This window comes from Ovis aries, chromosome 3 (assembly GCF_016772045.2).
Source record: "Ovis aries strain OAR_USU_Benz2616 breed Rambouillet chromosome 3, ARS-UI_Ramb_v3.0, whole genome shotgun sequence".
NCBI lineage: Eukaryota > Metazoa > Chordata > Mammalia > Artiodactyla > Bovidae > Ovis > Ovis aries.
This window is the reverse complement of record NC_056056.1, coordinates 63,613,094-63,636,845: the sequence shown is the minus strand read 5'-3', so window position 1 is coordinate 63,636,845 and position 23,752 is coordinate 63,613,094. Positions and strand designations below refer to the sequence as shown.

Below are 23,752 nucleotides of genomic sequence, written 5' to 3'. Positions count from 1 at the left end.
CTTATGGCAGAAAGTGAAGAGGAACTCAAAAGCCTCTTGATGAAAGTGAAAGAGGAGAGTGAAAAAGTTGGCTTAAAGTTCAACATTCAGAAAATGAACATCATGGCATCTGGTCCCATTACTTCCCATCTGGGAAATAGATGGGGAAACAGTGGAAACAGTGTCAGACTTTATTTGGGGGGGCTCCAAAATCACTGCAGATGGTGGTTGCAGCCATGAAATTAAAAGACGCTTACTCCTTGTAAGAAAAGTTATGACCAACCTAGATAGCATATTCAAAAGCAGAGACATTACTTTGCCAACCAAGGTCCGGCTAGTCAAGGCTATGGTTTTTCCAGTGGTCATGTGTGGATGTGAGATTTAGTCTGTGAAGAAAGCTGAGCACAGAAGAATTGATGTTTTTGAACTGTGGTGTTGGAGAAGACTCTTTAGAGTCCCTTGGACTGCAAGGAGATCCAACCAGTCCATTCTGAAGGAGATCAGCCCTGGGATTTCTTTTGGAGGGAATGATGCTGAAGCTGAAACTCCAACACTTTGGCCACCTCATGCAAAGAGTTGACTCACTGGAAAAGACTCTGATGCTGGGAGGGATTGGGGGCAGGAGGAGAAGGGGACGAGAGAGGATGAGATGGCTGGATGGCATCACTGACTCGATGGACATGAGTCTGAGTGAACTCTGGGAGTTGGCGATGGACAGGGAGGCCTGGCGTGCTGAGATTTTTGGGGTCGCAAAGAGTCGGACACGACTGAGCGACTGAACTGAACTGAACTGAATGTATTAAAATATCCAAATGCCAGCTCATAAGCATCACCTATGTAACACTGATTCATGAGTCTAATCCTAAAACTAGCTCTTTAGGCTGTTATAGCTATTGGGTTGGCCAAGAAGTTCATTTGGGTTTTTCTGTAAGATTCTGTATACAACCTGATTACATGGCAATATCATATTCAGTTTGGAAGGCAGATTTTATAAAGTGAGAAATCTAAGAGGGCATAAAACAATTATAATATTCACAATTATAAGAAGTTTTGCATCTATTTTTAAATGTGACTATTTTGCTGGCCTTCTTCCTCATCCCAGTACTTCTGGTCTCACTTCTTTAGTCAATACACTAAGTTGTTTCATCCATGTCTGCCAAGGGAAATGGAAGGAAGGACCTAAATCTTCCTTTGGGCACAATCCCCAGATAGCACCTGAATTAAGAGAGAGAGGCAGAGGAGAGCAAGAGGCATCTCCCCAGAAGTGTAATTTATTTTGACTTTGATGAGAGGCAAGACAGTCCTCACACATTTGCTTGGCATAAGCAGAGTTTAAGAACTTTACAGCCGTTTCTGAAACAAGCACAGAGAACTTCTTGTGCCACACCTGTACCACCTGTTGGGTAAATTCCTCCTTAAACTCTCAAGTTTTCACAAGTCTTTGCCTGAAATAGCTTCTTAAATCTGCAGTTAAATCAAGAAATCAAGTGCCACCTTCTCCCTACAGAAACCTCAGCCTGCCCATGGTCAAGGCAAAGAGTTACTGCCGAAAGGAGAAACTGAGTTGGAAGGACACTTGAGGATTCTTTAGTCTAGTGACGGCCACCAAATCGCCAGAGGAGCCTGTAGCCCAGCCCCAGAGACTCTGGTGCAGGGGCCCTGAAAGTCACCCAGGCACCCGCATGCACACACACCTAAAAGTCACCCAGGCACCCACATGCACACACACCTGAAAGTCACCCAGGCACCCGCATGCACACACACCTGAAAGTCACCCAGGCACCCACATGCACACACACCTGAAAGTCACCCAGGCACCCACATGCACACACGCCTGAAAGTCACCCAGGCACCCGCATGCACACACGCATCTCTGTCACAGGTGGCCGAAGCATGGCACTTTGAGAAACAAGGATGCAGTCCGGTATCCTCTGAGGCTCAGAGAAGTTGCCCAAGACACATAACCTGTTGGCAGCGGAGTTAGGAGCAATATTAAAGTCTGTAGTTTCTTGCCACATCCTGCTGCCCCAGGGAGTAAGAGGAAAACCAGTACAGCCAGAGGCTGGGCAGGAGCAGGGAGCTCTACTCTCGCCAGGGGATGCCAGCATGTGCTGTGGAGTTTGGAGACTGGAGCAGGTACTTGGTGCCAAGGGGTCATAATTCTGCCTTGAAGTTGCTTTTGGCTAACCTTCCCAACAGAAGCCACAGCCACAAAATACTTTTTTAGGCACCTGCATTTGATCTATTATCTAGACAGAACTGGCCATCTGGGGATGGCCTGGCAGAATCAGAAAATTCAGTCCCACCTTCACCAGGTATCAGCCACATAGAATGAGAAGTCACTTACCTGCTCTTTGGCTTCTGTTTGTCCATCTGAAAAACGAGTCTAATTTTTCTAATTTGTTGTGAGAATCAAATGGGATCATGAAATGCTTTCTGAAAATTAAAACCTTCTGGACGCATAAGGTCCTATCTAGTAAACCCGTATTCCTCATGGATCCTGTGCAAAAATAGAAGGAACAGATCCTCGTCTACAACAAGAATTGGATAGGAGAGAGCTTCCCCAAACTGCCAGAATTGCTCATATTTTCTAGGAAACCTAAAGGCTAAAGTCAGCGCACACAGTATCAGCTCAGACCTGTGGCAGGCAGAACAGAATTGACAAAGCCTTTATAAGGCACTTGGGATGCATTCAGACTTGGACCCCAAGGCTTTGTTGACTTCGTATAGCCAAGACTCACAGCCATAGGACTGGGCTTCATCTGGTCCTCTTAGCCCTGATCAGAGTCAACAGTCCCAGCAATTCTGGGGTCCTTCAATGGGGGATTTATCTGATCCTCTTAGCCCTGATCAAAGTCAACAGTCCCAGTGACTCTGGGGTCCTTCATTGGCTCTCCCCACCAGCTATCTAAACACATGGTCCTGAGGCACTTTCTGTACCTCTTAAACCAGCACTCACATTCCATGAAAGATTCCAACTTATCAATTTTCTGTCTGCATTTGCATGTTTAAAATAAGGAAAATGTTTTAGACCTCTGTTTTGTTTTGTTTGTTTTTTTAAATTCCAGATGGAATCTGTTTGTAGAAACCCAGAACTCCCTTCAGGGGCCATCAAGAAGTAGAGGAAAATGAGGGGGTGGGGTTCCTGGCAAGGCTTTGGGGCCCCAACTTCCTCTTCAAATAGAGCAGCTGTACTTCTACCTAATCAGGCTCCCACAGAAGGCTTAGTTTTGTTCTTTTTTTTTTTTAAGTCATGAAAATCAGTCATCTTATCCAGTCCCCTGGTTTAAAGGGGAGGAAATCACATTAAAGAAAGGTTAACTGATATTCCAACTTCCTCCCTTACCCACTGGCCCAGGCAGGAGAATGATGGGAAATTCTGCTTCCAACAAAAGGGCTTCCTGCCAGGGTCTTCAGTCTCAGTGTAGGCCCCTACCCATGGCAGCAGCTGCATGGCTTCTCCTGTCTGTCCCCACACCTGGAAGCTCTCAGCAGCGGTCACCTCCAGTTCCACCTCATCAGTGCCTCCCTAGGCCCTCTCCTGGGGCACTTCAGTTCACAGCTGGGATGGCAAGCCCAGGGTTCCTCACCCCCTCTGCTAGCTCATCTGGCTCTCTGGTTCTGGATATCATCACCTTTACAGAGTCAGATCTTCTCTAGCACTCTTCCAAAAGACAGTTAAAAAAAATTTCATAAAATTTATTAACAACTCCAGGGAAGCAAGTCCGCATGAGGAATCCTGGTTATCACACTTGGTTGCCCACTTCAGGCCTAGACCTGTCAACCCTCTGTAGTTTGAGATGTGTTCTACGGTCTCCAAAGCTGTTCTTCCCAAGAGCTGCAGGGGGAAACTTTATATTGTTATATCTATGTTACATTCGTTGAGCATGGGAATAATATCATGACTGCGTATGAAAATGCACTTATTCCTAGAATAGAAGAGGTAGTCTGAAGTGTGTGTGTATGTGTGTGTGTGTGTCTACATGGGGAAGGCAGGAAGGTATAGGTTGAGAAAGAAAGAAATATAGCAAATGTAGAAAGAAATGTAAAGCAAATGGGAAAAAATGTCAGTTGGTGAATCTTGGTGAATGGTATAGAAATGCTTATTATACTAGTCTTTCAACTTTTCCTTAGGTTTAAAATTTTCCCAAATAAATGCTTGGGGTTAGGAGAAGGAGTCTTATGCAAAGGAAAATTTACCTCAAAGTGAATGACGCTTAAGCATCAGGGTCCTTCTCTGTGGGGTCCTTCCAAGATCCTGGGAGGTTAATGACAATCATCAGTGTAAAGAGTAGGCGAGATGAGCTACTATACCGGAAAACCTGAAACATCTGGAAATCTGGCAGCTCATATGCAAAGGAAACTAGATAGAGATTGTCCCAAGTTTGTCAACAACCTATAAATTTATAACATTAGCAATTATAAGCCACAAAGCTGACATTTTCTTAATTATCAATAATAAAAGACAAATTTCTATCCAAAATGGTAGAGAAAGACTATATTATCTTTCTATTCTCTCTGTAAAATATATTACAAAATCGTTGTCATAGATAGAGGTACACAAAGAATATGAGAAGAAAGGTATCATAGAAGTATGTCAAGTCACTAATGAAAAATAGTATGTTCGTTTTCTAGATTTTTGTCATGTGTGTGGCGTTTGTCAGCATTGTTTTGTGAATGAGATCTTTTTGTCAAATATCATATGACATCACATATTTGGAACCTTAGAAAATGATACAAATGAATCTATTTACAAAACAGAAATAGACTCATGGACACACAAAGCAAACACATGGTTACCAAAGGGAAAAGGGACAAAGGGAGGGAGGTCTTCACCATTATACAATGCAGTATTGCAATAGTTTTTAGGTTGGATCTTGGGCTTTGCAAAGAGATGGTCATTTTATTTGCAAGAAATGTTTGTCAATATTTATAATCTTTACTTCTTTTTCTCGTTTTTTTGGGGGGAAGTTTATTTTATTCAGTATATAAATGTTTATGGAGGGAGTAATATGTGTGGGGCCACCTTCAATGATTATGTGATTTGATTTATTTTGCCTTCTGTCTGTGAATTCACTTTTAGAGCTTCTCTCCTTTCAAATTACATGCTTTGTTTCCCAAACATGTTGATCATACAAATATATACATATATATATACACACACAAAGACAAATATACAAAGACTTTTTTCAAAGCAACATCTTTTTGGTTTGGGTTCCTCAGAACACATTTAGGAAACGTTGCCTGAGAGCAACAAAAGTTACCCCTTTTTACCCATGTCTGTCTATCACGGTAGCTGCACTGTAGCATTTGATTTCCAGGAAGACGTTTATTTGAAGAGCTTATTTAAAGCAAATGAACCATATTTTTCATTTATCTTATATTTACATACAATCTGCTTTATACAGCCACATTCATTAACCTAGCCAATTAAGGCCCAAACAGCATTGTGAGGGCATGGGGGTAGACAGGTAATAAGGCAGCATTTGCCCCCGTCCTCCCTTCACAAACTTTCACTCCCATCCCTCCAGCCTCTCTCTGGCTACTTCAGTGTTCCACATGAGTAAACTGAAGCAAAGGGGCTGGAGGTAACTTTTCTTAAAACAATAAGCATAGGATCTGGATTTCCATTTTAGGATTACTGTTGAATTGGGAAATTATTTTAACAGGCTCAGTTTCTGTGGCCTGCTTGTTTTTTGACATCTTGTGTCCAGCATATCTGGGGGAGAGACACAGAAGACTAGGGCTCATGTACGGAGAGAGGGGAGTGAGCATGAGGAGGGTTCACCCTTCTTCACTCTCCCCAAACTAGAAATAACTCATCCTTGTTCCAGTGGAAAAGGATCAGTCTTTGAAACATTGCATTATATAGATAAGGCCAAAGAAGTATCCCTAAATGCCAAAGGAAACTCTCAATAAGAAGGGCGGCTTTCTGTGCATCCCTCCTCCTAACCACTCGGCAGACCAGGGACCAGACATGACCTTCTGGCCCATGAAGGAACCAGAGGGACAGAGTCCCAGTGCAGCTCTCACTCCATTAAATTCTCCTGCTTTGATGTGGAATTCCAGGGGCAGGAAGGGGAGCCCTTCTGGTAAAAACTCTAGAGCTAATGCTCTAATACGAAACTCAGCCACAACAACAATAACATAATAATAATAATGGTAAAGTAATTATCATTTATTAAGCATTTTCCCAGCCACATTAGATCCTTTCTGTGAATTATCCCTTACAACAAATTAGCAAACACTTCTTCACATACTAGGGTAAGAGAATTCCATCCTTGTAGTACAGGGTTCAGAGCATTGTTCTGCTTTGACTCGTGTGCACAAGTAGGTAAAGGAAGCTGACCCCTATGATTTGGAGTCATCCCCACCCTTCACCCCCCACCCTACCATGGCCCCTCCACTAAACATTCAGAGGACCAGTGATATGAGGTCTCAATAGACCGAGAGAGAAAGGAGGGAAGGAAGGAGGGACCCAGACAAGGCGGGGATGGCAAACACATGGTCAGTATAATGGTCACATTCAGACACTAAAGGCAACTAATAAATAAGAAATATAATAAATAATAATTATACAAGTGATACATTATGTATTCTCATTTTAATATTTAGACAATATTGAAGTTTATACGGGTGAAATAGAAATTCATTCGTCACTTCCTCTCCTACTCTTGGCAGCTCAGTGGGTGTCCTTCCAGACCTTCCATGTAAATAATATTGGCCTAGACATGCTCAGAAGTCCTGCCTCCAAGATCATGAGAGGAAAAATGACTAGGGGACATCTCTGGAAAAGATAAAAAGGATCAGAGACCAGTGTCACCACTTCATCCCTAACCATGGCCCCAAGGATCAGATTTCCTGGAACAGACACCTTGGCAGGGATTTGGGTGCAGAGCAAATTGGGGACCACTCTTGGGAACAATACCTGTGAGAGAGAGGATAAAACAGAAATGGACAGGTGGGAGAATTGACCTGTGTGTTGCAGCTGTCACCTTCGTGACAGTCCCAGAGGAACTAGGGAGTTGAGACCCCCTTCTGATTTGCCCCAAGTTAAAGCAAGGGAGCCAGGCTTTCCTATCTTCCAGTAACTAATACTTGGGTGCAGAGAGCCCTTGGGAGGAGTGAGACTGGGCAAGCCAGCTTCTTTCTTCCAGGTAGCACTTTGGCACACATGGATCCAGAGCTCCTGGTGATACTGCTCATCCAGCTCTTTCCCGTTCCTTCCAGCCCCAGCAAGAACACTCAAATATCCTGAGGGCAGAACCAGCTCCAACACAAAGCTGGGACCCAGGCAACTGGGACAGTTTTGAGTCCAACTACATCAACATTGGTATTCTTTGGGTGATTCTATATCAAAACAGTCATGTTCATTGTGATTTCCTACAAACAGCCATAATGAATAACTAACTCTTCCCAAACCAGGCCTAGGCCATCATGATTTCCTATGAAATGCTTCAGAGTTCCTTCACGTAGGATTTCTATCCAGTAAGAGGTAACCAAAGTTATCACAACTAGGATCAAAATAGCACAACCATTATCAGTATTTGTGGTAAAAATGGCTAGTAAATGTGACTCTGCATTTTAGGCTCATGGTCTACGAAATAGGCAAAATCTGCACTGAGCTTGAAATAATAGGTCAGAGAATAGACAGCCTCCCTTTCAGCATTTGGGAAAGTGGGCTCTACAAATAAAAGTTAGAATTTTAACTGATCAGCATGACCTTGTCCATCAGTTCTAGAACAAGAGAGATTTCCATTGTGATGGTATGATTACCACAGAGCAAACCATTGCATGCATTAATTCATTAATTCAGCCATCAAACTGCAAACTGTTCAACCTCAACACCTCAGTGTATCATTGCTAAAGAGAGAATGTTGGTTTCCTTTACTTCATCAAGGAGCATCCATGACATGAACATTCCAACTGCTAACAAAAGACTGGTTCCAAATAGGAAAAGGAGTACATCAAGGCTGTATATTATCACCCTGCTTACTTAACTTATATGCACAGTACATCATGAGAAACGCTGGGTTGGAAGAAGCACAAGCTGGAATCAAGATTGCTGGGAGAAATATCAATAACCTCAGATACACAGGTGACACCACCCTTATGGCAGAAACTGAAGAAGAACTAAAGAGCCTCTTGATGAAAGTGAAAGAGGAGAGTGAAAAAGTTGGCTTAAAACTCAACATTCAGAAAACGAAGATCATGGCATCTTGACCCAACACTTCATGGCAAATAGATAAGGAAATAGTGGAAACAGTGGCTGACTTTCTTTTTCTGGGCTCCAAAATCACTGCAGATGGTGAATGCAGCCATCAAATTAAAAGACACTTACTCCTTGGAAGGAAAGTTATGACCAACCTAGACAGCATATTAAAAAGCAGAGATATTACTTTGCCAACAAATGTCCATCTAGTCAAGGCTATGGTTTTCCAATAGTCATGTATGGATCTGAGAATTGGACTATAAAGAAAGATGAGCACTGAAGAATTGATGCTTTTGAACTGTGGTGTTGGAGAAGACTCTTGAGAGTCCCTTGGACTGCAAGGAGATCCAACAAGTCCATCCTAAAGGAGATCAGTCCTGGGTGTTCATTGGAAGGACTGATGCTAAAGCTGAAACTCCAATACTTTGGCCACCTGATGTGAAGAACTGACTCATTTGAAAAGACCCTGATGCTGGGAAAGATTGAGGGCAGGAGGAGAAGGGGATGACAGAGGATAAGATGGTTGGATGGCATCACCGACTCAATGGACATGGGTTTGAGTGGACTCCGGGAGTCAGTGAAGGACAGGGAGGCCTGGCATCCTGCAGTTCATGGGGTCACAAAGAGTCAGACATGACTGAGCAACTGAACTGAACTGAATCAGACTTGATGAATCACAAAAGGACATTGCTTTCCACCTTTTGAATCTGTTCTGCTGGACTCCCGACCCACCCATGAAAACTTTTAGGGACCCCAAGATGCCAGTGATTCAGTTCATTTCAGTCACTCAGTCGTGTCCAACTCTTTGTGACCCCAGGGACTACAGCATGCCAAGCTTCGCTGTTCATCACCAACTCCCGGAGCCTACTCAAACTCATGTCCATTGAGCTGGTAATGGCATCCAACCATCTCATCCTTTGTCATCCCCTTCTCCTCCTGCCCTCAATCTTTCCCAGCATCAGGGTCTTTTCAAAGGAGTCAGATCTTCACATCAGGTGACCATTCAATATCACAGTATTCCGAGTCTATGCCCCAACCAGTAATGCTGAAAAAGCTGACGTTGCATGGTTTTATGAAGACCTACAAGATCTTCTAGAACTAATACCTAACAAAGATGTCCTTTTCATTATAGGGGACTGGAATGCAAAAGTAGGAAGTCAAGAAATACTTGGAATAATAGGCAAATTTGGCCTTGAAGTATAGAATGAAGTAGGGCAAAGGCTAATAAATAGAGTTTTGCCAAGAGAACACGCTGGTCATAGCAAACACCCTCTTCCAACAACACAAGAGAAGACTCTACATATCAACATCATGGAATGGTCAATACCAAAATCAGATTGATTATATTCTTTGCAGCCAAACATAAAGAAACTCTATACAGTCAGCAAAGACAAGACTGGGAGCTGACTGTGGCTCAGATCATGAACTCCTTATTGCCAAATTCAGACTTAAATTGAAGAAAGCAGGGAAACCCACTAGACCACTCAGGCATGATCTAAATCAAACCCCTTATAATTATACAGTGGAAGTGACAAATAGATTCAAGGGACTAGATCTGATAGACAGAGTGCCTGAAGAACTATGGACGGAGGTCCGTGACATTGTTCAGGAGGCAGTGGTCAAGACCATCCCCAGGAAGAAGAAATGCAAAAAGGCAAAATGGTTGTCTGAGGAGGCCTTACAAATATGTGTGAACAGAAGAGAAGTGAAAAACAAAGGAGAAAAGGAAAGATATATCCATTGGACTACAGAGTTCCAAAGAATAGCAAGGAGAGATAAGAAAGCCTTCCTCAGTGATCAATGCAAAGAAATAGAGGAAAGCAATAGAATGGGAAAGACTAGAGATCTCTTCAAGAAAATTAGAGATACCAAGGGAACATTTCATGCAAAGATGGGCACAATAAAGGACAGGAATGGTATGGACCTAACATAAGCAGAAGATATTAAGAAGAGGTGGCAAGAATACATAGAAGAACCATACAAAAAAGATCTTCATGACCCAGATAACCATGACGGTATGATCACTCACCTAGAGCCAGACATCCTGGAATGTGAAATCAAGTGAGCCTTTGGAAGCATCATTACAAACAAAGCTAGTGGAGGAGATGGAATTCCAGCTGAGCTATTTCAAATCCAAAAAGATGATGCTGTGAAAGTGCTACACTCAATATGCCAGCAATTTTGGAAAACTCAGCAGTGGCCACAGAACTGGAAAAGGTCAGTTTTCATTCCAATCCCAAAAAAAGACAATGCCAAAGGATGTTCAAACTACCACACAGTTGTACTCATCTCACACGCTAGCAAAGTAATGCTCAAAATTCTCCAAGCCAGGCTTCAATAGTATGTGAACCATGAACTTCCAGATGTTCAAGCTGGATTTAGAAAAGGCAGAGGAACCAGAGATCAAATGGCCAACATCCGTTGGGTCATCAAAAAAGCAAGAGAGTTCCAGAAAAATATATACTTCTGCTTTATTGACTATGCCAAATCCTTTGACTGTGTGGATCACCACAAACTGTGGAAAATTCTTCAAGAGATGGGAATACCAGACCACTTGACCTGCCTCCTGAAAAATCTGTATGCAGGTCAAGAAACCACAGTTAGAACTGGACATGGAACAACAGATTTGTTCCAAATCAGAAACAGAGTAAATCAAAGCTGTATATTGTCACCTTGCTTATTTAACTTATATGCAGAATATATCATGAGAAATGCTGGCTGTATGAAGCAAAAGCTGGGATCAAGATTTCTGGGAGAAATATCAATAACTTCAGATATGCAGATGACACCACACTTATGACAGAAAGCAAAGAAGAACTAAAGAGCCTCTTGATGAAAGTGAAATAGGAAAGTGAAAAAGTTGGCTTAAAGCTCAACATTCAGAAAACGAGAATCATGGCATCTGGTCCCATCAGTTCATGGGAAATAGATGGGGAAACAATGGAAACAGTGTCAGACTTTATTTTGGAGGGCTCCAAAATCACTGCAGATGGTGACTGCAGCCATAAAATTAAAAGACACTTGCTCCTTGGAAGGAAAGCTATGACCAACCTAGACAGCATATTAAAAAGCAGAGACATTACTCTGCCAACAAAGGTCCATCTAGTCAAAGCTATGGTTTCTTCCAGTAGTCATGTATGGATATGAGAGTTGAACTATAAAGAAAGCTGAGCACCCAAGAATTGATGCTTTTGAACTGTGGTGTTGGAGAAGACTCTTGAGAGTCCCTTGGACTGCAAGGAGATCCAACCACTCAATCCTAAAGGAAACCAATCCTGAATATTCATTGGAAGGACTGATGTTGAAGCTGAAATTCTAATACTTTGGCCACCTGATGTGAAGAACTGACTTATTTGAAAAGACCCTGATTCTGGGAAAGATTGAAGGTAGGAGGAGAAGGGGATGACAGAGGATAAGATGATTGTATGGCATCACTGACTTAATGGACATGAGTTTGAGTAAACTCCATAAGTTGGTGATGGACAGGGAGGCCTGGTACGCTACTATAATCCATGGAGTCACAAAGAGTCCAACATGACTGAGCAACTGAGCTGAGCTGATATAAAGACGTCACCATGTTTCCAGTGGCAGCTTTCCCAACCTTACATGGACAGCCCCAGTCTTGCCAGATGTGGTCTTCCTGGAGACCCTCACAAAAAGAGCATCTCATATTTTCAGCTGCTGCTGCCAATTACCCAATACTTTTTCTACTTCTTGGTAGCTTATTTTATCAGGCTATCTATCTTATTTCCATGTATGTGAGCCACTCAGATGTTTTTTTGAACAAGGCAAGATATTAGCAAGTACGAAAGTAAATAAGGCTTAAGTATAAAAGTAAATAAGGCTTCCAAAGAACCAACAAGATTGTGGACGTGGAGCAGAAGAAGCAGATATTCTGCAAGTTCACCTACTGTGTGGACCTCAATCAGACCCTGAACATGTCCTATCAGCAGCTGATATATTGCACAGCACATGGCAGCCTCAGAGGCAGAAGAGAGACCTGCAGAGGAAGCAGCCTTTCTGTGGGAGCAGCTCTGCAAGGCCCAGAAGGAGGTTGCACCCAAGGAGAAACCAGAGGTGGTGAACACCTATCCCTGGAGGTCATGATCCTTCTGCCTTTGATGGTGGCTAGCATGATGAGCATCTATAATTGCATGACCTTCAATCAGGGAGAAATCAAACCCAAGATATTGGCCACCACCTGAGCAAGCTATCAATCACCTACAAGCCTGTGATGCCCAGCTGGGGACCACTCACTCCTGCTTCACCTCTCCTCAAGTAGACTGCTTGGCCAATGAAGGCACAGATTTCTCTTTAAAAAAAAAAAAGTGTGAGCAGATAACAAAATCACACCATCAATAATGCCAGAGTAATAATAATAGCAATAATCACAACAGCCATGTATGAAGTGCTTCCTATATGCCCTGTACTTTCCATAACTGATTGCATTTCACCTTCTCAACATACCTTCAAGGTAAGTATTGATATATTTTACAGATGGGAAAACCAAGGCTTTACAGCATTAAGTCATGCGTCCACATCAACCAAAAAATAGAGATGCCCAGCTCCACCCGCAGGTCTGTCTGTCTCCAAAGTCCATGCTCCTTACTAATATCCTAGACTCCTTGATCCACTCTACAACCAGACAAGCTTTCTTGAAAGAAAAAAAGAAAGTGAAGTCGCTCAGTCATGTCTGACTCTTTGCAACCCCATGGAATGTAGCCTACCAGACTCCTCCATCCATGGGATTTTCTAGGCAAGAGTACTGGAGTGGGTTGCCATTTCCTTCTCCAGGGGATCTTCCCGACCCACTCACTGATCAAACCTGGGTCTCCTGCATTATAGGCAGACACTTTACTGTCTGAGCCACAATTATTTCTTTGTTTTTCCCAAAATTTGCTAACTTGTCCTATTGCTGTTGTGAAATTTCACCCAACTGCAAAGTATGAGGGAAGAGCGTACATAAGACTGCCCTCACACTAGCTGTAAGTTCAAGTGTATCCAAAACTATCCTTGCTTCAGATTGGCTGGCTATGAATTTGGAAGTCCCTGCAAACATTCTCAGATTCAATAATTTAGTAGAATGACTCAGAGACCTCAGAAAAATGCTATACCTAAAATGACAGTTTTATTACTGTGAGAGGATACAAATTTAAATCAGCCAAGGGAACAGGGACATAGGACAGAGTCCAGGTGGGGTTTAAATGCAAAGCTGGTGATTTTCCTCTCCCCATGGAGTCATGGATGATGTGACCTCCTCCCAGCCCTGGTTTGTGACAGTATGAGCAGAGTACTGCCAACTAGGGAGGCTCACGCAAGCCTTCACTGTCCACAGTTTTTCTGGGGGGCTGAATCACATACTGCCCACATGGTTACCCTTTAGTCTCCAAACTTCCCTGGAGTTCCAGACCAATACCTTGATTCTCCACTTCCTCTCCAGGTTAGTCCCAATATCCCACTATAAATCACATGGTCAGACAGTCCAGGGGTCAAAGCCCCCAGACAAAGACATTCCTATAAGGAAGGACATTCCAGGGGCCTAGAGATCACCCTCCAGAAGCTGAGGACAAAGGCCAGGACTCTCTTCAGGAAAGGTTAATTCTCTATTACTTAACTACACATACCATTCCAAAGTACCTTGCCAAAGATGGAGGCAGAAAAAGATGAGGGAGAGATATGTGTGAGAGAGATCATCTATAATTTCAATTTTAGAGTCAAAATAAACTTTAAAAGAGCACATGACCTAGCCTCTCGGTTCAGGTAGGTAACTGCACCTATTTTACTGCTGAGGTCTAGAGAGGTTTACACCCTCATTCAAGATCTCATGGTGGTGTGGACAGAAACAATCTCATATCCTCTAATTTCTACTAAAAACACTCATTCCCCGCTGATGCCATGGACTCCCCTCCCTATCCCACTGGCACTACCTGATCTTTCCCTCAGTAACCTGGCATCAGGGCGTGCCCACGCCTCTCAGTAGACAACATGCTCAAAAATGCCCTCCCTTCCCACATGCCCCTTTGAAGCAGAAGGAATACCCAGTGATCTGCTCCCATCCAGAACTCCTACCTGATGAGCCGCATGCGCTTCTGTCAAGAGTTCTGGGGGTCCCCATCCACCCAGAGCATCTGGGAAAGACACTTTGCCCAGAAGGCCAAGTATAGTCACAGGAGGATATTTTCAACTAAGACCCACCCCAGCCCTGCCAGCAGAACGGGTACAGGGCCATGACCACACTAAAGACAAAAAGAATCAAGACTCTACTCTGCCTTGACAAGCTCCTTCAGGTCTCTGGGCCTCCCTTTCACCCTTCGTAAGACTTAGCAAGCTACTCCAAGTGCAGTCCAGTAACCAGCCCCAGGGCATTACCAAGGAGTTGTTTAGGCAGACATCCCAACCCTGGGCCAGGACTGCTGCGTTCAATTCTGCACTTTTAACAAGATCTCTAGGTGATTCAAGTGAACAGTGAAGTCTGAGATATACCAGCTGAGACCACATCTAGGTCCTTCCCAAGATCTAAATTCTGAGATTCTGAAAAGGCATCTCATAGCTCAATTTCCAGACCTCAGCGTTGAGAAGCCTCTTGGAACTGGGGGAATCCAAGCTTCTAATCAGGAGTGGTCAGAAGCAGAGTCGCAGAAGGCGTCTGTGAAACCCAAGCCCTTGGACAGGCAATGTGGGACTGAGGAACGAGCGGAGGAGCCCCTTCATTTTTTCCATAGGCACGCTGTGTGTGCCAGCTGAGGTCTTTAATGTAAACCCTCCTGTGCCCCGACCTAAACAATGAGCATAATTATGGGCTCGCTTACCCCCTTCAGATGCAGGGCTCGGGGTCGGCCCTCCACAGGGTCCTGCAGGAGGTCCCGTTTCTGAGTCAGGGAGGGCCTCTGGTTAACCAGAGCAGACCCAACTCTGAGGGGCAAAGTTGACATACCAGCGTAATTACACTTAGGTTGACCATGTTTACTGCAACTCCGTTGTTCTAGAATTTCAAACAAAGACTGAACCCTAGGAAAACACACCACTAAAGAGAAGCAGATTGTCCTGGGTGATTTATTGAAGAACCAAAGCGAGGGGAAGAAAGAGAAGAAGGTTATCAGAGACTCACAATACTTCCCTTTTCCCTGCCTGGTCTAAGGAGAGCACACAGTGACCACCGCTTTCCCACCATCCCCAACGGAAAAGCCTCAAAAGACTGACATTTTGCTTTTCCTGAGACATGTTTTCACGTGGCCATATCAAATCCTGTAAAGCCATATAGACTCATCGGAAGAAAGCAGACAGTAGCACTGTCAGGACAGAGATGCCTTCTTCCCTTCTGACTCATGCCACTCTCCCCGCACACCCTCCTGTAGGACATACACCTACTTACTGCCCATATAGATCTATTTCAGATGAACAGAAAGTCAATCCAGGCTGGAATCTGGCTTTAGAGAAGCCAGAACTTCAGGTCAGGTATGTGATTGGCCTTTATCTTTGGGAGGTTACTGGTAAGGAGGCTCTGAAAAGCTGCCAGCACTGTTTGGCCTCAGTCCTGTGCCAAGTAAATATTTAATACATAACTGGTATGGAAAACAGTCTCATTTCCAATGCACAATTCAGAGCTTTCATTGACCAGGCAATGATGGGAGGGGGCAGTTGGAAGTTTGCACAGTTAGGAAACAGCGCCTACCCTTCCCCAAAATTAAAACCTCTATATATGTAATTCAAACTGTGGTGCTGGAGAAGACTCTTGAGAGTCCCTTGGACAATAAGGAAATCAACCTGAATACTCACTGGAAAGACTGATTCTGAAGCTGAAGCTGTAATACTTTGGCCATCTGATGTGAATAGCCAACTCATTGGAAAAGACCCTGATGCCTGGAAAGATTGAAGGCAGGAGAAGGGGATGACAGAGGATAAGATGGTTGGATGGCATCACCGACTCAGGGGACACGAGTTTGAGCAAACTCTGGGAGACTGCAAAGGATAGGGAAGCCTGGTGTGCTGAAGTCCATGGGGTCACAAAGATGACTGTGTGACTAAACAACAACAACAACATATGTAATTTAAGTGACACTGACAGATCAGGGCCACAGGGGTCGCAGGGCACTTGCTTGTAGCTGCCACCCTGTTAGGGACTGAATTGTCATGTGTTGAAGGCCCAGCCCCCAGTGTGACTCTATCTGGAGGCAGGACCTTTATGAAGGTAATTAAAGTTCAATGAGGTCATGCATATAGGGCCTTAATCTGATAGGACTGATGTCCCTATAATAACAAGCGATCTCTTTTACTCCACATATGCACAGAGAACAAACCGTGTGATGTCACAGTGAGAAGGCATATAGCAGTCCAGGAAGAGAGGTCTCACAGGAAATGAGCTCTGAGAGCACCTGTGTCTTAGAATTCAAAATACATTTCTGTTCTTTAGGCCTCCCAGTCTATGATATTTTGTTCTGGAAGCCCTAGAGAACTAACATGCACCCTGACCCCCACCCCAAAACACACATACACAAGTACAATTCCTCAGCCAGGGAAGCCTTATCAAGTGCCTACCACGTGCCTGGGAGAAGAAACAGTAGCTAGGCTTCCTGTCCTCAGAGATCTTATGACATCTTTGAAGAAACAAGATCAAACTTGAAAAACAAATGGGAATAATACAAGAGGGGATTGGGGTGGAATAGAGCAGCTGATAGGCCATTGTGTAACAGGGTCACCAGGTAGGAGGCAGAGAGAGAATCATTCATTACAAACACACATGATAGCTTTTGGAAGTTTCTTTGTTTTGTTTTTTTAAGTTGCTTTAAAAGATTTTGCTTAGAAAGTCCCCAAATCTTTGCCCATTAAGAAGGAGTGGATTTCCTTGCTAAAGATCCAGAGCAGGGTCTAGAAATTCCTTATTATGAGTCTTGTCAAGGTCATTGTTTGCCCTGTCTCACTGCCTAGAGCGCAAAAGGGATAACAGGCTCCCAGGCCCAGTGGTGCCACACAGATAGAGAAATACAAGTGACTGGGCTAATTAACTGACATACACACACTCATAAAATTGTGAAAGAACCTTTTACAAAACTACAGATGTGGTTACTGTTCAAATATTTAAAAAATCCACAAAATCAGGATAGGGTTCAAGTCCTACCAGATGTTCACAAAGGTTAAGTTCTACTAAATGGAAAATCCCAAATGTGGTCAGTTAGAAACTATGGGCTTAAGTCTCTCTTTAATCCCGCACTGTTTCTAGTGACATCAGTTGACATCTCCAAGCCTGAGCAAAGAAGAGGGTTTGATGTCAGAAGTCCTAAGATAGAATACGGACACGGACCACAAAAGACACCCCCTGTGGGATGGAGTACCCAGGATTGTTCTGAGCGTGGAAAGAACAAATGGGATGGTTCACAAGTTTACCAGAGATTTATGCCACAACTTTGACTTGGGCTGGACATATTGTATGTAGTTCAGACAAAGGAGGGAGGCATGAAATAGAAAAAAAGCAATAGGAAAGTCCTGAACATTTACCAAACTGTCTGCAAGAACAGCAATTTCCTTTTCTGTGGGCCTCATCCACCTCCACTTTGGTTCTGTGGTTCCAGCAGCCCAGCACAGTCATTTGTCCTCTTGCTGGAGAAGTGGACTCATGACCAGGATTGAGCCAATCAGTTTCCCCATCCCTTTTATTGGTCCAAGGATCAGCATGGATGGGACAAGGGAAATCAGTGTTCATTCCCAAGAGAAATAAGAACCATTTTCTACCCTGGTCACATGAACCACTAAATATCCCATATGTCCTTTCTTCTCAAGATGATCCCAGTGGTGATTCTGTTACAACCAGAGGACTCATAACTAGTACAGGAATCATGTGGACGCTCCCCAGTTGCTTTCTGGTTTGTATCAGACCCCAGTCATGTGTCTAGGTCCTAGAGGAGACCCTTGGGGAAGAGGGCACCTTGGCTGTAGGTTGATGATACAGGAATGTAGAGCGGGGAGGGATTTCTGCTGGTGGTGATCGTGACATTGTCCAAAACATCATGGAGAAAAAATTGTGAGGGACTGTCCCAATATGGTACCCAGCGAGGCTGATGTTCTGGCTCTGAGACACTCCAGGAAGAGAGCCAGTGACACCAGATTTTCTCCGTGAACCCCTCCAACTGGGAGCAGCCATATCTCTCCCAGCCACCTGCCTTCCTGCAGAGGTGGTAGGAGAATCTACAACCCCTCAGCACCTCCAGCAAGCGCAAACAGGAGTTCACTGTAGCCGTCAAGTGCAGGAGATCTATATTAGGGACATCTGCATTTTAATTCCTCTCCTTACCAACCATAAGGCCTTGTTTCAATAACAAAGCCATTTGAACCTCTCTTTACTCATCTGTCTAATGGGAGTGGAATCTGGCTCACAGGATTCTTGATAGTTAAATGTGATCATGTACATAAAGCACTTAGCACAGTGCAAAGCACAGTTGGAATTACTATCATCATCATCACTGTTACTATTAGGAAATGTTTTGAAAACTGTTCTCTGTGAAAAAAGTCAGGATCTGACCTTGTAAAATCAAAAAGTGTATTCTCATTGGGAAATAGCTAGCAGCTCCTTCCACCCTAGAGTGGCAAATTCCAGACTTGGGTCTGTTTCTTGCCTTAATATCCTTTCTCATCTATTTTTTGATTTATGAAAATGCATCCATCATTTTCTAAGGAAAACCTCCAGACACATGAACAAAAATGATAAAAATGCACAATGAAAACAAATAAAACCATTCAGCATGGCTAACAAGACAGGCATTTAGCCCCAGTGGGGTAGATAAATCCAGAGCCAGGCTCAGCACTGGGACCCAAAGGTCAACAGCCTGGGACTTCGCTGAAGGAATCAAAGAAAGGAGATTCTGATGCTTCAACAGTCTACCTCAAATCTACCAAGAGCATAAGAGCAAGTTTTCTAGAGACAACCCCCAAAAGGGTCTCAAAGAAGCCAGACCAGAAAAAATGAGACAGCTTCCCCCCTCCCTGCCCATTCACTTAGGCAAGTTTTCAGAGAGCCTACAGACTTCTAAAGTTATGCCAAGCACCCCCTTGCACCTGCAATTCCTGTTTCCAGGAGGGATGGGCCATCTTGGGCAAGGACTCTCAGTTAAGAGAACTGGTTCACCCTAGGGAATGTGTCAAGTCACCTCTCTGTCTTTATCTCCTTAATCTAGGGACATTGCTCTAAGGGGAAATTCTCTGAAGAATTTGTTTTGAGACCCAGCATTTCTAGCTTCCAACATAGATATTTAATTTTTGTTTTAAGCTGAGAACATGCGAGAGGAAAAGTCAAAATGGAAGCCCAGCAGAGGCAGGGAGGGATGCTTATGGTGTGAGATGGAGCTGGGGCCCTTGCAGGCAGAGCACAAGTGCCCTCATACAATCCTGGCAGGGATCACAATGGGTATGGGGGTCCCCAGAGTGTCACGCTGGATAAGCATTGCAAGAAGCCTTCCTGCCCACAGTCTGAGTGGGGTCCTAAACCATGGGTTGTCCTGGCCACCTGTAACTGAACAAGGGATTTGTTCATAGGCTGCCAGGAGGTCAATGATATGGTCTAGTATGAAAACTTCCCAGAAGAACTGCCCTGTCCTGGATAACATCTGGCAGAGCCTGCAGATCCCTTGAGACATCTGTTCATCATGGGAAGCCACCATCGGCAAGTAATGGTAGATGCCGCAGAACATAAAAATGTTACTGAATCCCTCCAACTACCCAATACTGGAATAGATAATCATGGATATCTACCTGTCAGTTGAACCTACTAATGACAAATATTAATAACAGGATGATCAATGGAGCCACTGTCAACAGCAGACATACTCACTGAGGAAGACTTTATGCCAGGCACTGCTAAGCCCTTACACGCATAACCACACTGAATCTGCACAGAGACCCTTTGTGATCAGTGCTATTATCATCGTTATTTTTGCAGATGGGGAAACTGAGGCTAGGGAAGTGACACAGCTGGTAAATAGCAGAGCTGGAACTTTAACTTGGCTATTTGATTATGGAAAATGAGATTTCATTCAGGAAGGTTACGACCCTCTTGTTAAATCCCACCACGTGGTCACAAGTGATGTTCTGGTTCTCAGTGAAGTCTGCTCTGTGATCTCTCTGAAGATTTTCTGTTCTTGCTCATCTCCTTGTGTGTCCTGCCAATAATCCTTCATCTCCTAAAGTGATGGGATTATGGAAGCTTTCCTTAAGCTGGAAGCATCTAATTTATACAGAAACAAGAAAGTTCCCAAAAAGTGGCTTGTAGGGACAGCAGAGAATGACTGGTCCTCTGACGGAGGTTAAATGACCCTCATTTGCCCTTCTAAGCCTTAAAGGATAAAGCATTCAGCACAGACAGCCAATGCTGGTAACACCTTCAAAGTAACACCTACTTATTAATCTCCTTCTTCTGATCATCATAAAGAGCTCTCTCTCAAGCTAACTAAATCTTTGGTCTATACCAGGGATCAGAAAACTGTGGCTCATGGGTCAAAGCTGGCCTGCCATCTGTTTCATAAATATAGTTGTACTAAAATGTGACCACACTCATTTGTTTAATGATCTCTGGCTGTTTCTCCCTACAATTGCAAAGTTGAGAAGCTGTGACAAAGATTTACAGCCCCAAAAGTCTAAACATTGGCCCTTTGTAGAAGTTTGCCAACCCTTGGTCTAGAGTGACTTAGCAGGCAAGGAGGACACCTCACCACAATTAGGGACTCTACTCAGTGGAACAGATTGCTCAGTGCCAGTGAGTCAAGCCACAGAAATTGTGTGCCATGAATATCAACATCAATCCAGCAAATCAACAGGTACGTAGTGAGCATGTCTGTGGACCAGTCCCCAAGACTTCCACAAGCTACTCTGGGGCTAGATGGGGAGGGAGCCAGTAACAAAGGCAGGAAGAGGGTCAAGCTGGTGGGACTCTGCATTCTACCAAAACCCTTGTGCTTGTTTTTTTTTTACATGTTTTAGATTCCGCTTAAGACTCCACTTGAATAAAGAATTCTGTTGCATTTTTTCTTTTTAATCTCAGTCAACAAGGACCCCCTCAATGTCTACTATGGGTCCAACATTAGGGTAAGTTCTAGTATGGGGAAGGCAGGGAAAGGAGAAACCGTGATCCCTGTCCACCCCCATCCCCCACCACAGTAGTAAGAACACAGGGATGGGAGAAGGAGTGTGCACACAGACTGAGACGATGTGAAAAAATAAGACTCAAACAGTTCAGATCAGAAATGCTTTTGAAGTTCAGATTATGAAACCAGTCACACTTGAAGCTGTAAAGGACAGGAAGGATGTGCAAGGGCAGAAAGGAGAAGGAAAGGATGGGGCTGGGGGGCGGATGGGAGCACTGAGGATGACGAGTCCTTGCAGCCACCAGGTGAGGAGCTAGGACTCTGCTAAGCAGCTTGCTAGAAAAGGGAGGAGTTGCATTAGCCATCATGCAGGAGATAAGGAAGCTGAGGAGGCTGGCCTGTAAAGGAAAACACTTCTGATTCCAAGGGGTCTCCAGGCATATGTGCCACGCAGAGATTCTGCATGACATTTTTCCAGAAAACAAATGGATTTGCCTGTTGATCCTGGGTCCTCCAAACTGGGGTAGCCCCATGACTTGAGCCACTTATGTGGACTCTACTCTGTAACTAAAGACCGCCAGAAGTCAATTCTTGAACCTAGTTTAGTATCTTTCATATTCATGCAAAGAACCAGCTCCATCCCCTGCTGAAGGAAAAAGAAGGAAAGAAGAGGATTTACAAGAGGATGGCCAGAGCTTTTCCCCAGAGTAGCCCCGTCTACACTGCCAAGTGAATTTGGGTTTCTCTTCAGGGCCTAGAGAGCCAGGCTGTCCCCAGGGAATATGGCTTTGGGCTCTAGGGAGAACCATACATTGTCTAGGTCCTGGTGGGCACAGCCCTGATGTACTGGGGGTGGAAGGTCAGACTTATTCCACATTCACAAGAAAAACCAAAATTAGAATTCATCCTCAAAATTCAGCCAAAAAGAGACAGCAGGACAAGAAGACGTCACAGAATATCTGAGTTAGTATAAGTGTACCTCATGCAGGGACACAGAAGATTTTCTTGTTCTAAGTTTCCAGTGTTACAGATTCTGCCCATTTCTATCTTTAAAAACAACTTTAAAATACATACATGTTTACATTTTCTAGTTTATGTAGATGAGATTAAGGCAAAATAAGAGCAAATGTGTTAACCACCAAAATCATCCTCAGTTTCATGGACAGGGGAAAAAAATGGACCTGAGGCTTATGCTGTCCTGTCAGTTTACTTCAGTTCACTCACTCAGTCATGTCTGACTCTTTGTGACCCCATGGACTGCAGCGCGCCAGACCTCCCATCACCAACTTCCAGAGTTTACTCAAACTCGTGTCCATTGAATCGGTATTGCCATCCAACCATCTCATCCTCTGTCGTCCCCTTCTCCTCCTGCCCTCAGTCTTTCCCAGTATCAGGGTCTTTTCAAATGAGTCAGTTCTTCATATCAGGTGGCCAAAGTATTGGAGTTTCAGCTTCAACATCAGTCCTTCCAATGAACACCCAGGACTGATCTTTAGGATGGACTGGTTGGATCTCCTTGCAGTCCAAGGGACTCTCAAGAGTCTTCTCCAACACCACAGTTCAAAGGCATCAATTCTTCGTTGCACAGCTTTCTTTATAGGCCAACTCTCACATCCATACATGACCACTGGAAAAACCATAGCTTTGACTAGATGGACCTTTGTTGGCAGAGTAATGTCTCTACTTTTTAATATGATGTCTAGGTTGGTCATAGCTTTCCTTCCAAGGAGCAAGTGTCTTTTAATTTCATGGCTGCAGTTACCATCTGCAGTGATTTTGGAGCCCAGAAAAATGAAGTCAGCCAGTGTTCCATTGTTTCCCCATCTATTTGCCATGAACTGATGGGACCAGATGCCATGATCTTCGTTTTCTGAATGTTGAGCTTTAAGCCAACTTTTTCACTCTCCACTTTCACTTTCACCAAGAGGCTCTTTAGTTCTTCTTTGCTTTCTGTCATAAGTGTGGTGTCATCTGCATATATGAGATTATTGATATTTCTCCAAGAAATCTTGATCCAGCTTGTGCTTCATTCAACCCAGCATTTCTCATGATGTATTCTGCATAAAAGTTAAATAAGCAGGGTGACAATATACAGCCTTGACTTACTCCTTTCCTGATTTGGAACCAGTCTATAATTCCATGTCCAGTTATTACTGTTGTTTCCTGACCTACACACAGATTTCTCAGGAGGCAGGTCAGGTGGTATGGTATTCCCATCTCTTGAAGAATTTTCCACAGTTTGTGGTGATCCACACAGTCAAAGGCTTTGGCATAGTCAGTAAAGCAGAAGTATATGTTTTCCTGGAGCTCCCTTGCTTTTTTTGATGATCCAACGGATGTTGGCAATTTGATCTCTGGTTCACGTTCTGTTGAAGCCTGGCTTGGAGAATTTTGCTCATTACTTTGCTAGCGTGTGAGATGAGTGCAATTGCGTGGTAGTTTGAGCATTCTTTGGCACTTCCTTTTTTGGGGGATTGGAATGAAAACTGACCTT

General features: G+C 43.8%; 1 pseudogene; it reads left to right on the top strand.

Moving 5' to 3' along the window:
* Positions 1–4,279: 4,279 nt before the first annotated feature.
* On the top strand, positions 4,280–12,473 carry LOC101111184 (small ribosomal subunit protein uS19-like; annotated as a pseudogene).
* Positions 12,474–23,752: the final 11,279 nt, after the last annotated feature.